The sequence below is a fragment of the Chenopodium quinoa genome, unplaced genomic scaffold (assembly GCF_001683475.1).
Source record: "Chenopodium quinoa cultivar QQ74 unplaced genomic scaffold, ASM168347v1, whole genome shotgun sequence".
Classification (NCBI taxonomy): domain Eukaryota; kingdom Viridiplantae; phylum Streptophyta; class Magnoliopsida; order Caryophyllales; family Amaranthaceae; genus Chenopodium; species Chenopodium quinoa.
Window position 1 is genome coordinate 1,208,183 of NW_018745000.1, and position 14,213 is coordinate 1,222,395.

Genomic DNA, 14,213 nt, shown 5'->3' on the forward strand with positions numbered 1-14,213 from the left:
TAGTCTTCACAACCATTGACTTGCATGTATTTCAAAGTTGCTACAATTGTTATGATTACTTGTTGATCCCCGTTCCTAGTGCTTTATTTGTTTGGTTTCTTTGTTTGGTAGTTGGTTAGTGTTCTCTCTTTATCTTTGTATTCGACCTAGCTTAGGCGCATAATTGAGAGCGCTTGAACATTACCGTTCCTTTGGGTTCGACCCTTGACTTGCCTCTTTACTAGTATTTAGGTTGGTTAAGTGTTTATTAATTTAGTTTGACCGAGGGAGGATTAGTTTCAACGACTTAGTTCCACCCCTCGTCACCCTCTCACAAAATTCCACATTCATTAGTTCTAGACACACCTAGTCATGTTCGAAGTGTCCTTCGCCATAGACGTGAAAGGTTGATAATTTCTGAGGGTTTGGTCCCAAATCTCTATTTCAATTATTTAAATTAATTGTTTGTTTTATTACTTTCCTTGAAGTTACCCAACGTGTGTATTTTGTTATTAGAAAGAGGTACGAGACATCGAATTAAGTTATTTAATTACTTTATTGATCTTTTGTTATAGAAATCATGCTTAGATTATTTTGTTGATTCCTAGTATCAAGTTAGGATATTTTATTGCTTCCTAGTATCATGTTTAGGGTTAACTAATATTTATGATATTATGATGCTTCCTATTTCTTTCCTAATATCATGTTAATATCGTGTTAGGGCTAAAGCTTTGATCCTTATTGTTTAGTGACATGCTAGGATTTGTTATTAATCTTGTTAATATCATGCCTAGGATGTTGCTAATGATATTGTTATGCTTTGATATTATGAATATTATGATGATGATGATGATGATGATGATGATTGTTACTATATATGTTGCTTGATATATTATTATTGTTATTGCTTGATCACGTCTTTTATGCATGTTTAAAGGGAATTTGTACTTGTAATCACGCTTAATAAGATAATAGATTTGTTTGTGCATTAATATTCAACCAACATAGATTAAACAAGTTTAGGGTTAACCTATTGATTGTATGTTAGTCAGAAAGCGCACATTAATATGAGAAGAATAAAGTAGAGGCCTATTATTAGGGAAAGTTCAATCTTTTTTAGGTTGGAATTATACCTTCATCCCCGAATATCTAGTCATGGTTCCAAACCACTATGGAGTTAGCGATCTCATGGATCGTGAAGGGGTGTAACCTTCACCCTGTGAACGATTTACAAGTTCCTAAAACTTGTTGGCGACTCTTTTACTCTAGCTTCCTTCCCTTTGGACGCCACCATACTTAAGTGTATGATCACAGTGGGGCTCAAGTGTAGGATGCTTGAAATATTCCCTACAACCGCTTGTTTTTTGTTCAAAGAGCAATGTACCAACCAAATGGGAGATACTCTCTTCAAAAAATTCGCCCAAATGGACGTCGTCGGTTGTCTGACTCATGTTGGAACAGACAGTCGTACTCATGTTGGAGCAGACGGTTGTTTGGTAGATTATATCCATCCTTTGGCCTCTTTTTTAGAAGAATAGATAGCCGCTAAGTCTTTGGGACTTAACTTTTTATGGTGAGTAATATTAGGGACGACTGCTTTTGTGCAAACGACGCTTTTTCAGTAAGGACGTCTGCTATTGGGTCAGGCGGTCCCTTTGTAAGGCTTTTAAATACAGATTGTGCAGGCAGTAAGTTATACACTTTGAACTTGGTCCATCTGCATATTGTGCAGGTGGTGTCCTATAATTTTTAGAGTTGTCCGTCTGCACATTATGCAGGTGACTCTTTATAAAATACTGAGCTTGGTCCGTCTACACATTGTGCAGGTGGCCCTTTGTAAAATGTTAAGCTTGGTCCGTCTTCACATTGTGTAGACGACGCTCTATGAAATCTCGAGCTTGGTCTGTCTGCATATTGTGCAGGCGGCGCTTTGTAATATTTGAAAAGATAAGTTTGGAAATGAAGGCAGGTTTTCATTAATAAGTCAATAATTACAAAACTTTAGAAGTAGTACTTTTTCAAGCTATCTACATTCCAAGTTCTGGGTAGCTGTCTGCCGCCTGGTGTCTCTACACGGTAGGTGCTGCCTCTTACTTATAATGCCCTCCCCCGATATGTGACGAACCTCTAGGTCAACAGGGTTTTCCCAAAGGTTATAACGTAAGGGTAAAAGGTTGAGGGTAAGCTTAAAATTTAGAATTTGGTGGTATTCCTAACTAGTGAAGCAAAAGGGTGATCAAACCTTCTCCTCATAACCAAGTAATCACCAACCTAAAAAAAAAACTAACACCCCCAAGCTTATTCAAAGCTATAACCACAATCATATATACAAAAAGCGTAAGACACTTCCCCGGCAACGACGCCATTTTGACAAGGGGGAAACTAGGTCGTTATCTAATCTTCCCTCGGTCAAACTAAATTTATAAACACTTAACATACCTAAATACGAGTATAGAGGCAAGTCAAGGGTCGAACATAAAGGAACGGTAATGTTCAAGCACTCTCAATTATGTGCCTAAGCTATGCCAAAATCGAAGGTAAGATGTAACACTAACAACTAACAAAACAAGTAACCAAAGAAATAAAACACTAGGAACGGGGATCAACAAGTAATCATGTCAATTGCAACAACTTGGGAAGATCATGACAATCAAAGGTTGTGAAGACTAATGATAAGAGCAATCAATTGGAATCAAAGAGGTATCTCCTAAATGTTAAGCTAGGGTTCACTATGAATAACAAACTAAGAGAATCACAATCAAAACTAATCAATAATTGCAATTCCTAAATCAATTGGTCGTGTCATTAGCAATTACAATGCAAACTAGCATAATTCTCAAGGCCTAATCGAAGTACACACATGCACAATTTCCATTAATCACTTTAATCTGAACAATCAATCAACACAATTCCCAAATTAATCACAATCAATCAATCATACAAGTTTCACCCAATTTCTAGCCAAACAACTACTCAAGAATCATTATTTATCAATTAACGACTAAGGAAATCAAGAATCAACAATATATCATATCAAGAACAGCTACACTAATCAAGCATTAAACATCAAAACCAAATCAAACAAACATGAAATTAAACAAAGCAATAAAGAAGAGAGAGAATGAGAAATCCCCATTGATTGATAATGGAGATCTTCAATACAATTATCATCTTGAATCTTCAGCCTCTCAAATAACCATCGAAATTCCTCACTTTCTCTCTCTAAAATCTACTCCTAAAACTAACCCTAAAATTAGAGAGAGAAGCTCTCAACTAAGCTAAGAAATATGTGGTCCTGTTGAAGTGACTATTTCCTGGAAATTAGGAGGCGTTGAGGACAAAGGAATTGTTGAAGTTAACTATAATTCTAATTGTATTTCTACTTGTTCTCTCTCTAACCCAAAAATGGATTACATTTACAAGGTTAAAAGGGAAAAATAAAAGAAAAGAAAATAATAGAAAAGAAGAAGAAAATAAAATAAAATAACAAAACAAAACAAAAAGAGAGTAAAAAGAAAATAGAAAATAAAAAAGGAAAATAAAAAAGAAAATTAAAAGAAAGAAATTGTTTTTTTTTTCTTTTGAAAACAAAAGAAAGAATACAAATTCTTAAATGGACCTGGTTCACACTAATTTATTGTGGACCGCTAACATTAGAGAAAGTATGGTTGTTTTATTAATAAAAAAAAAGGGTCACTATAATTAAAAAAAAAGGTCACTATATTGAAATAAAAATTTATTTTGGTAATATATATGTCTAAGTGGTTATTTTTGTAATGAAATATTTTATATACTGATCAATATGAATAATAAAGGCCACTATGTTAAAATTAGGGTAATAGCGTCATATTTCAAGTTCACAATATTATTAAACGTTGTATTAGTTTTAATAAAGATTACTAAGTTAAAAATAAGGTTACTATGTTAAAAATAATGGTCACTATGTTCAATATAATATCAGTTGCGTGTGTATAGACCTCGGGTCTACAATAATATTATTGTGGACCAGGTCCACGCAAGTCTTTTTGAAGAAAGAAATTGTTAAGTATCGAAGTAAGTGGACAGCTATTCAAAAAAAAAAAGACTTTCGATTTTGGCTGCTCTTATAAGGGGTTTTATACCCTGTTTTGCATATCAACCAAATCACCATTGTCATCGCCGTTCGATCGCCAAGATTAATCAACATCAATGACCCAATTTGTGCGCACGCATCGAAGGGTCTTCTCGCGCACGTCAGTGGGTATTAGGTGCATTGCTAGTATTGGTCACGGCAGTGTTTCGGGGCTGCAAGCTGAAGGTACGGTTGTTGTTGGAGATGAGTGGGTTGCGTTAGAGATGAGTGTGCTGCTGGCGGTTTTGAAGCGGGTCTTGGCTGGTTGCGGTGGAGAATCGGTTGTTGTTGGAGTTGTTTTTGTTGCGGTAGAAGGTGGTACATCTGGTAAATACGGGGGGTGTAGCTGGTGGCTGATTGGTGGTTGATTGATAGGTGCGGTAGTGATGGCAAATTGGTGGTTTCCGATGATAGAGATGGATGCGGGCTTGTGGTCATTGGAGGTGAAATGTGTGTGGGTTGATTTGGTATTAATTGCGGGAGCAAGGGAAGTGCGCGAGTAGGGATGGTAATTCTAAATGGATATCCGCAAATCCGATCCATCCGAAATAAATAAATGGACGAAAATCCGCATTAAATGGATGAAGGGCGGGTGACGGATGAAGCGGGTGACGGATCGGGTCAGATTCGGGTGGGGCTCCGTTTCATCCGTCATTCGTTTATCACCCGATCCGAGTCCATCCGTATATATATATATACGGGTTGGTTCCGCTAAAAACAAAATTTATGTTGAAAACAAGGCTTATGCTGAAAACAATAAATCTCAGTCATTCATTATTAGTACAAAAGATCAGACGGTTCAAAATCCCCAACCTTACCTATAATCAATTCAACCGTTTTAAAGGTCACTATATACCAAATTAAGGTGATTTTATCTAAATTGACGACATTTATATAGTCACTATATATAAAAACAACGTAACTATATCAATTTTGAATTTTTAATGAAAATTACATAGAGGCCAATATATATAAAAATAAGGTAATTATATCGAGTTATATTAATTTTGACGACATTTACACATACGTGGGTCACTATATATAAAAATGAGGTAATAATATCAATTTTGACGATGCTTGCACAGAGGTCATTATATATAAAAATAAGGTAACTTTTTCAATTTGACTCGGCCTATTAATTCAATTAGGTAATACATGAAAGAGAACAAAAGTCACGAATTATAAAAATAAAGGGTATTAAGAAAAAGTATATGTAGGATTCGAACCTACATCCCGTGATTACACGGTGCTCGACCAATTGAGCTAATAGGCTTTCAACATGCCAAAAACGTAGAGGCTTGATTAAAACCAAAACATACATTCGCCTATTCGATAAGGCATGCCGACTGGTACTTTATACGAGTAGATGCAACCACATAGACAAATACATTGTCCTGCAAAGACAGACCGCATCTATACATTTTCTTAGTAGTCAATGCTACCTCCAAGTACTGACCATCAATATGAAAGATACAGTCCCTAGATAAAAGCCGTACAAATTTGTTATGGAATTGTTAGATGCAAAATCAAGCAAAATTAAACAGAATATCGATCAAATCTACTCCTATGAAAATGTATTGAAGTCGAAACTCAAAAATACAAATCACATCGATAATTTCCAAAAAATAATATAAAAAAAATGAGCAAAATTAAAAAAAAATTAAACAATCAGAGATGAAGAACTCAAAAAATACACAAATCAGAAATGAAAAACCCAGCAAATATCCAAGTTCTAGAATCAAAGATGCAAAATCGAGCTAAATCACACATCAAACCTAATTTACTCAAATCAAGAAAAAAAACAAAAATGTAGATCAAATGATTTCATACGAAGAAATTAAGTCGAATTTTCGCGTAATTACACTCATATGAAACACGAATAAGCAGGGAAAAGCTCAAATCAAGTGTACTGCTCTAGTAATTCATAATTGAATTCGTAACAAAAAAATCGAGTAAAAATAACACAAAGTCACCTAATCTACTAAAATCACACGAATGCAGCTCAGAAATACTCCTATGAAACTAAAATTAAAAAAACCCAAAAAAAATCAAATCGGAAAATCAATTTGATATTTCCAAAAACACGTATAAAATACCAAATTAAACAAAATTCATAAACGAAAAACTCACTTTTTTATAAGCTAATTAAGAAATTGATGAAGATTGAACCAAATTCCTCTATAATTTGATGATGTTCAACATTAATTTTGAATTGGGAAGGAGAAAGAATGGAGGATATGGAGAACGTGAGATGGAGGAGAGAGAAAAATAGAGGAGAGAGATAATGGATGGTCATAAATTAGAAAACAAAACCCAAACGCAGATGTAATTTAATCCGTTAGATTAAAATCAATGGTCTAGAATTCCTGTTTTCAGTTTTCAGCCAAAGACTTGTTTTCACATGATCCACTCCCTATATATATATATATATAAACTCCCAATTTTCTTATATACTAGTATACTACACTATATGTACGGTATATTTCTAAAAAAAAAAATCTAAAAATTCTTTAATTTTATTTTAAAAAATATAAAACCTCCCTCAATTCCTAATTATGTAGTGCCGAAATAAGTTCATGATTCCGTTAAAAAAAAAAAGTAAGTTCATGATTATTATTATTGCTATAGTTTGGAACAAAAATTTAATTAATGGTTTACTTTTTAAGTTTACAATTGGCTAAAAGTTTTTGTTTTGTTTTTTGTTTTTTTTTGTTTTTTTAATTTATTTTTTATTCTAACGTATTAGATTTTATAGTTAGAGTAGGATTATAATTATCACCCGTTAAGCATCCGATCCACCCGTTTCATCCGCAAATGACGGATGGATCGGATGCGGGTGATGGGTTTTGCGGGTGACGGGTGGAGCGGATGATTAATTCGGGTGGATGCGGGTGGAGCTCCATCCGACCCGAATCCGATCCATTGTCATTCCTATGCGCGAGTGAGAGGTTGTTGGTGCGGCTCGTCTGCGCTCCCGAGCATCCCTATCATCGGCGCACTCGAGGTGATGCCCGTGAGGAGGGCAGCATTCTAAATGTGCAACTTAACTTGATTATTCACCTATAAAACACAAATAAAACTAAGGAGGAAAACAAAATAAAATAAAAACAAAACTAAAACTACGGATTATCATCTAAAAATATGAAAAACTCGTAAAAACTAATCGAGAACCAAAATGAATTATTAAAATGGAAAACCAAGTAAAACTAAGAAAATCATATGAAAATAATGAAAGAAATTATAGAAAATGAACCTAAATCTTATTTTTTTTTTAGCGTCATAAATGACGCTCATCAAATTCCCCTAAGCTAAACTTTTGCTCGTCCTCGAGCAAAACAAAATCAAACCCAAGGAAAAATGATGACATTATTCAAGCAAAAAAAGAAACAAGAAAACTAGTGAGGATGAGAATATACACTAACTCAATTTCGTAGGAATCACGGTCAATTTTAGCAACTAAAGACAAGCCTAAACCCCTAGATCGCCCTAGAGGACGAGTGATGCTCTCGTAAAGGTTTCCTAAGAGATTACCCTATAACTCTCATAATAATACAAACAAGGCAAAGCATGAAAAAGGAACAGCAAAGAAAAGCAAAATAAAAAAATGTTCATGATAGGTTTTTTTCCAAATGAACAAGCACAAGTGAATGCAAATCTTTCTAAACAAGTAAGGGAGTGCACGTTCTAAGATATCTAAGGTTGATTGAAACATAGGACATGCTAAGCATAGAGAACTAAAGAAACGCAAATCACTTTCATCTCAAAACATTTTAGCACATTCTCCCAATTGGCTTCAAATCTACTTTTAGTGAGCATCTCTATAGTTCCTCGAAGCACTGGGCGAAAAAAGCAATTGCCCACCGGTTCAAAACCCCTTTATGCCACCGGTTTTGAACCGGTGGCTATTTGGGGGGTGGCAATAATATTTTAAAAAGCCACCGGTTCAAAACCGATGGCAAAAACAAGAATTGCCACCGGTTAACCGGTGGCAATAATGCTTCCTGCTTTTTTTTTTGGATATTACATATAAATGCCACTGGTTAACCGGTGGCAATAACATACATGATTTTTTTTGCTTTAATTATAATAATAAAAATATTTTTAAAAAAACCGTGTAAAATACCAGGCAAATAACTCACAATTCACAATCAATATAATGGGAGTGCAATATTTCATTATATTCAACAATAACAGTTACTATACAATACAAAAAAAATTAAAAAAATTACAATGAATTATAATCAATAATGTAATTCTAACTTTAAATTATTATGGTACAATAAAAAAAAAATTACATCAAAAACATTATCCCAAAATCAAATCTTGAATCTTGTTGCATCAATTAACACCTGCATCAATTTAAACCCAGAATTAAAATCGAATTAAACCCAAAATTAAAATCGAATTAAACCCAGAAGGAGATCGAATAAAAAACTGAGAAAATTTCAAAATCGATTTAAATCGAATTAATCCCACCCACCACCATAACCACAACCACCACCACAACCCACGAATTCCACCAAAAACAACAAAAAAATAAGAAAAGAGAGAAATTACCTCGAATTTCACCAAAAACCCCCGAAATTATGTTTAATTTCGGTTATAAAGGTCAAAATCGACCATGAAAACACTATATCTAGAGTTTTCATGGTCGATTTTGACCAGAAAACCTTTGGCGGCAATAGTAAGTGGCGGCGCGGCGGTGGTCGAAAGAGGTGAAGAGGAGGGAGGGGGCGAGCAAGATGAGAGGAAGAGGAGAATGAATGTGGAGCGAAGGGGACTAGAGAAGATCAGAACGAGATAAAATGAGGGACGAGAGAAGATAAGAACGAAGAAGATAATTATGAAGATCAGAAGGAAGATCTAATGAGGGAGGAGAGAATGAAGATCAGTAAGAATGAGGAGGAGGGAGGAGAGAGAAGATGAAGAGGCCAGGGTTTGGTAAAGGGGGTTATATATACGGAGTAGGAAGGAACAAAAGGGGTGGGCTAAATAAAAAAGGCCGTTTTTTTTAAACAAAGCCACCGGTTCAAAACCGGTGGCATAAATAATTGCCCCACCGGTTCAGTTTGAACCGGTGGAAATACTTTTCCCTCAAAATCCCGCCCGTTTTTCCCCCTTTTTCCCCACCGGTTTTTAAAAACCGGTGGTCTTAGGGCGGTGCCAATCTTCTTTTTTCACCTAGTGAAGGAACCGGAAAAACAAATAGATTTGAGGTTGTTTGACATCTTGACTTTGCATCCCCTCTCCTTAGGCTTTAACTTATAATGCCCTCACCCGATATGTGACTCAACCTCTAGGTCAAAAGGGCTTTCCCAAAGGTTGTAACGTAAGGGCAAAAGGTTGATGGTAGGCTTAAAATTTCGAATTTGGTGGTATTTCTAATTAGTGAAGCAAAAGGGTGATCAAACCTTCTCCTCATAACCAAGTAATCACCAACCTAAAAACAAACTAACACCCCTAAGATTATTCAAAGCTATATGCCTCCATCCGGGCTCCTTGGAGGGTGAAAATTTTCTTGTAGACGAGATCGAACTTGAAGGTCGACCCGTCTTTCAGACCCTTGAAGAAGTCTGTAAGCTACCTCGTCAGACAACCCTTAAATCTGGATTCTCACCAAATTGAATCGCCTTACGTAGGAGCGCAATCCTTCTCTATCCCCTTACTACACATTATTCAGGTCGAGACTTGTTTTCTTTGCAGGGATGTTCACAGAGAAGTTAGAGGCAAACATAAATGTAAGCGTCTTGAAGCTATTGACACAACCAGCCGGCAGGTTGCCAACATTGTTGGGCTATGCCCTTCAAGATAGCTAGGAAGCAGCGACACCATTGAAATTTGGATGAAATAAAAATGAGCTTTATATTTTTATATTTTGATATGACCGAATCATAAAGATTTCCTATGTATTCGCATTACGAACTCAGGTCTTTGCGTAGTTCTATTGTTTTTTTTTTTATTATTACGTATTTTTTATTTTTCTTTAATCTCTTATATAGAAATTAAATTAAAAATTAATCAAACCTTGTTTAAAAGAATTAAATCAAAGTTTAATTTTATTGTTCGAGTATATGTTATATCTAAGAAACACCCTCTTTTTGCTCCAAGTAAAAATCGCAACTTCATTCAAACGTAGAAATTTGGGTTCGTAGTTCGTCACCAGATGGGGCCGCGCAACGTCTATAGTTGAGCGAGCCTGTCGCGCGCAACGAAATCTATTACGCGTGACATCCGTGCATAACTCTTCCAGTTGCGCGTGACACCTGTGCTACGAATGTCTCGAAAAAAATTGTTTTTAAAATTCTGTATTATTACCCCCCCCAAGTGTGAAGATATTTTCGTGATGCTCAAAAAAATTTGAACACTTAGAAGGATTTATTATTTCTAAATTACCCCCAAGTGTTATATATTTTACCGTGTTATTTGGTAAAATGCATAACACTTAGAATCTTTCAATTGAATGCTAATTAAAATTGGTTGTATGAGTGAACGAGTTTATCCGGATTTCATAGGTAATATTTCTTAAGGCGATCAATGTTTATTAATTGGCGAATTTCATCTCCTCCAATATCCATTAATCTGACGGCTTCTCCTGATAGGATTTCAATTACGCGCTAGGGACCTATCCAATTAGGTTTGAATTTCTCACTTGGATCGGTTGGTGGACCCCTAACCTCCTTTAGTACAAAGTCACCTTATTTTATATTTTTATGTTTAACTCTTTCATTGAAGTGAAGCGCAATGCGCCTTTGGTAGACTTGTACATGATGCAAAGCTCTTAATCGTCGTTCATCGAGGAATAAAAGCTCTTCATACCTCGCTCTTACCCATTCAGCTTTCGGTAGCTTACTTTCAAGTACGATACGTAGGGATGGTATTTCTAGTTCGACTGGTTGAACTGCGTCCATTCCGAAAACTAAGGAGTATGGAGTCACTCCTATTGATGTTCGTATAGACGTTCTATAACCCCAAAATGCAAAGTGTAGTTTATTCGGCCAATCTTTATAATTTTCTGCCATTTTCTTAATATTTTTATTTGTCGACTCTATAGCTCCATTCATTTGAGGCCTGTATGGGGATGAATGATGGTGTTTTACTTTGTAACGAGTTAAGAGGGTCTCGACTTCAGCTTTGAATTGAGATCACTGAGCACTAATTAGTTCATGTGGAACTCCATATCTACAAAATATGTTTCGTTCAAGAAACTTTGGGACATGTTTAGTAGTGATATTCACGTAAGAAGCAGCCTCAATCAACTTAGTGAAGTAATCGATGGCTACTAATACGTACTCGTGCCCTCTTGTTCCTATTGGAGAATGTAGGGAATATTTCAAGCGTTATCCCTTAGCTTGAACCCATTGTGATCGTACACTAAAGTACGGTGGCGTCCAAAGGGAAAGAAGATAGAGCAAAAGAGTTGCTAACAAGTTTTAGGAACTTGTAAACCGTTCACAGGGTGAAGGTTACACCCCTTAACGTTCCAAGAGATCGTTAACTCCATAAGGTCTTGAACCAAATAGGGTTCGGGGATGAAGGTACAAACCCAACCTAAAAGAGATTGAACCTGCCCTAATAATAGACCTCTACTTTATTCTGATCGTATGCATGTGCGCTTTCTGACTAACTTGCAAGCAATAGGATTAACCCTAAACTTGTTTATCTATGTTGGTTGAATATTAATGCACAAATAAACTATTATTGGCGATCACTTGAATTATAATCATATTAACCCTAAACAAGATTATTAATTATCTTATTAAGCGTGATTACAAGTACTAAATCCCTTTAAACATGCATAAAAGGTGTGATCAAGCAATAACAATAAATATCAAGCAACGTAATAATAATCATAAAAATAATGATAATCATTATTAAAATAATCATCATAATAATAATTATAATAACCATAATCATAATAATCATGTTAAAGGATAATAATAGCAAGACCCTAAGCATGATACTAACAAGATTAATAACAAACCCTAGCATGTCACTAAGCAATAAAAATCAAAGTTTTAACCCTAACATGATACAAACATGGATATTAGGAAGGAATATAGGAAGCATTGCAGGAATCATAATAAGCATATTTGATATTATAACATTTTCCCTAAACATAATACTAGGAATCATTGTTGTCATTCAAAACATCAAGCATCCTAACATGATACTAGGAATCATAATAACAACCTAGACATGATTTCTATATCATAATATCAATGCAAACAATTAAAGCACTTACTTGGATGCCTCGTACCTCTTTCTAATAACAAAATACACGCGTTAGTTACTTCAAGAAAAATAATAAAACAAGCAATTAAATTAAATAATTGAAATAATAATATGGGACCAAACCCCCAGAAATTAAAACCTTTCACGTCTAGGGCGAAGGAAACTTCGAACTTGGTTGGGTGTATCTAAATCTAATGAATGCGGAATTTTGTATTTGAGAGAAGGTTAGTTTAGAAAAGAGAGAGAGAGAGAGAGCAATCAAGAGAATCTTGATGAGAGTTGGTGAGAATTAGAAAGAATAAGAATTGATGATTGAAAACAGAATTTTAAGAGGCTATTTATAGAGATAATCAGCCAAAAAAAATAGAAAAACGAATCAGAGTTTCGACGAAAATAAAACTCGATCGCAGCGTTAAACACGCGCGTGGCGCCAAACGCTGGACTCTAGCGCCAGACGCCATGGTTGGCGCCAGGCGCTGGAAAACAGTTTTTCGGATTTTGTTTTTATCATATCTTTTGATCCAAAAGTCCAAATAAGTCATATAATATGTCGTTGGAAAGATATTGAAGTCTACTTTCCAACCCAATTAGAATTAGATTAAAATATTTTGTAGATAATAGATATGGCCGAAATAGTGGAAGGGTGTCAGTTTTGGATAGAGTTTCATGTCTCATTCATATCGTTTTTGGTATAACTCGGATTCAATATTATAATATATCTTTGGAAAGATAATTTCAAGATCTATCCAATCATATAAAATTTGGATAAGGATTATGAGTTACAAAAATAAAATCTGAATATATTCCACTTCGTACAAAACAATGATTCTCAAAAGGAGTAGTTTTTATTCAATTTCAAACTCTTTAAAACATAATTATCAATCCTAACTCCATTAGGATTCAAAAGAACCTTCTTGAATATTCTAGAAGACTATAATAAATCCTAATAGCTTTAGGAATGATAATTAATAATAGGCCCTCCTCTAGATCATTGGGCCGCATATAAAAACCAAATCGGGCCCAGTTTATTATTTTGGCCATAACTTCCTCATTATTCATTGGAATTGGGCTTATAATTTATCGTTGGAAAAGTCTTTTCAAACCCCATCCAACTACACCATTATTGGACCCTTATCATGGACCAAACTAAACTAGAATGTACATTTTTCAAAAATAAGGTAAGAAAAGAAATATTTTCAAAAACAGAAAGAAGAGATATTTTAATAAAAACATCCTCATCACTAGAATTTTCACACATTCTCTTTGTTTGAAAATAAAATGACATGAAAGGTACTTATCACTGGTTTTGGTTTTGGGGAGACATATTTGGGTTTCTACAGAAGCCCCCACTTTGACTGAGTTTGGAGAAACGCAAGTTTCGAAAACGAAAGTCAAAGTATCAATAGGGACGGAGAATGATTCAGAACGTTCTACGCTCCTAAATCATTTTTGTAACGCCGATACCTGCAAACTAGTGTCAGTTAAACAGATAAAAGAGTTAAGAAATGCGTATCTTGCACCGTCAAGCACACGTCTCTGAAAGTAACCGATTTGCTAAATTTTTCTGTTGTGACAACCTTCCACAAGGTAGGGAACGCCATCTTGCTGATTTGATGTTCAATCGTCCCTGAACAACAGAGCTTTTTGGATATGTTCACGTGTCTTTGAACAAAGAGCTTTTGAATGATATGCCCACGCGTCTCTAGAGCAAAAGAGTTTGATGATATGTCCACGCGTCTCTGAACAAAGAGCTTTTGAATGATATGCCCACGCATCTCTGGAGCAAAAGAGATTGATGATATGTCCACGCGTCTTTGAACAAAGAGCTTTTGAATGATATGTCCATGCGTCTCTGAACAAAGAGCTTTGATGATATGTCCACGCATCTCTG

The 14,213-nt window shown here is 35.2% G+C and overlaps 2 long non-coding RNA genes across 2 annotated transcripts; both read right to left on the minus strand.

The window, feature by feature from the left end:
• Positions 1-5,203: 5,203 nt before the first annotated feature.
• LOC110707476 lies at positions 5,204-6,907 on the minus strand. The gene is made up of 2 exons (XR_002508502.1): positions 6,221-6,907; positions 5,204-5,569 (listed from the first exon to the last, which is right to left on the minus strand). It is a non-coding gene; the product is annotated as an uncharacterized LOC110707476 (long non-coding RNA).
• Positions 6,908-8,156: 1,249 nt separating this feature from the next.
• On the minus strand, positions 8,157-9,113 carry LOC110707420. Its single transcript, XR_002508481.1, has 2 exons — positions 8,648-9,113; positions 8,157-8,439 (listed from the first exon to the last, which is right to left on the minus strand). It is a non-coding gene; the product is annotated as an uncharacterized LOC110707420 (long non-coding RNA).
• Between the last annotated feature and the right edge of the window lie 5,100 nt (positions 9,114-14,213).